Genomic DNA, 1,960 nt, shown 5'->3' on the forward strand with positions numbered 1-1,960 from the left:
CCTCCGTGCTGCAGCCGGTCCGCCTCCCAAGCTTCCGCGTGAGAACCCACGGACACGGCCGGGCAACTGGGCCAATCACACCTTGTTCTCTGCTGTTTTCAGTTTTCCTCTCAGTATTTTATGTATGCTTTTAATCCTTTAAAATTAAAACAAAACTTAATTTGATGAGCAGTCTCAAAACAGTTTTGATCACCCGCACACCAGTACAAAGGATCTGAGCGAATTCCCCCAAATATATGTCATCTATTTAATTAAAGATACGTACGCATGATCCACTGCACTAAAATATCAAATATACCACAAACATACGTGGAAACGAGAAAGAGGGGATAAAATGAAATAAGCAGCACTTCAGCACGTTCACTTGTCCTTAAAGATCATCTAGCCTCAACGGAACGGGACGAGTAATCCAGAACCAGCCGCTGTAATGGTTTCGAGGGCGGCCGTGGGAGTGACCACGCTCTGTCGCTTCCAGCCCCTCGGTCTGGAGCCCAGAGCCCCGCGCCCCACGGCTCCGGTCCAGGCGTGGCCGCCGCAGAAGAGACCGCCCCGAAAGGCTCTGTGAACAGCAGGCAAGGAGGGCTCCCTCCGCCGCACTCCCCAGTCATGACCTCGTCCGCGACGGCCCCAGCCACACACAAGCTTGCGCAGACCCTGTCCTCCCCGAACCCGTCCTGCTCCCGCAGACCGGTGGGAAGAGCCGCCTTTGCGCGTCTTCAACAGATGGGCTCAACGCTCACCGAGACTTTTTACCGGGAAGTCCTCTTTCTAACAGAGTAGGGAGAAGGGGTTTCCGCGTGTTGGACACGGGCAGGTAGGAGAGCTGCCCTAGGCGACAGACTGGACAGGCTCTGGTGACAAAGTCACAGGACAGTAAATCAAGTACGGGTTTTCAGGGCACATCACCAGCTTCTTTCAAAGGACAGGTGTTTTCTCACTGATCCCTGAAAGCATCACTTCCTCCCGGATGGCACGGGTTACATAAGCCTTTTGCTTCTTATTAAGAACGCCGGCCAGCCCTCCACCACCAGGCCCGAGTAGAAGAGCGTGACTGTTAGCTACTTTCCCTCCTGACGCGGCCCGGGAGCAGTTTGCGGGAGCAGGCCGGGCTCAGCGCCAACACCTTCCCGTCCCGCCTTGGGTTCCTGTCACTGAGCTACCTTCTGGTTGTGAGGTCGTGTGTGTGTGTGTGTGTGTTCGTGCACCTATGGAGGTATACGTGCGTGCACGGGTATGCACGGGTGTACACGTGTGCAGGGGTGCACACACGTGTTTATGCATGCGTCAGTGCTGCGTGTATGCTGGTATGCACGGAATACGTGGACACGTGTGCCTTGGTGTTGTGTGTGCGTTCACGACGCATCTGTGCACTTGGGTGTGCTCAGGTGCACAACTTTCACAGCAGGTGTCCACCTTGTGAAGGTTGGTTTGTTAAGGTGAACCATCATCTGTAACCACACTGTTGGGCACAGGGGGCCTGGGTTGTGCCCCCCAGATCAAGGAGTCCCCTCCAACCTCTCGGGCCCTACTCCGCCGTGCAGAACAAGAAGCCTCATGGCCAGACTGTTGTTTCCACCCAGATCCCACACACCACCCTTGTAGCCCACACCCCGCATCTCCGGGCTCTGGGATGTTCTGCCAGTCTTCCTAGGAGAGCTGCTAAGGCCTGGTGGGCCTCCCCAGAGCAGACCCAGTGACCAGCGTGGGTCTCAGTATAAGGCAGGCAAAGGGGTGGCTCTCTTTCAAAAGGTGGTGAACGAACAGGGCTTGGCTAGGAGGTCTGGGTCACCCACCCCAGGGGGGGACAGAGCAGGGGAGGGGACAAGAAGGGGGTTGGGAGGCTCGAGGCCGTCATGGGCCTGCCGCCATAAATGCCAGTGTGCCCAGACAGATGCAGGGAGCAGGGCTCGGGTGTGCAAAATAGAAGGGGCTTCCCTCTCTTGGGCCAAGCCTGTAGGGT

This window comes from Mustela nigripes, chromosome 2 (assembly GCF_022355385.1).
Source record: "Mustela nigripes isolate SB6536 chromosome 2, MUSNIG.SB6536, whole genome shotgun sequence".
Taxonomy (NCBI): domain Eukaryota; kingdom Metazoa; phylum Chordata; class Mammalia; order Carnivora; family Mustelidae; genus Mustela; species Mustela nigripes.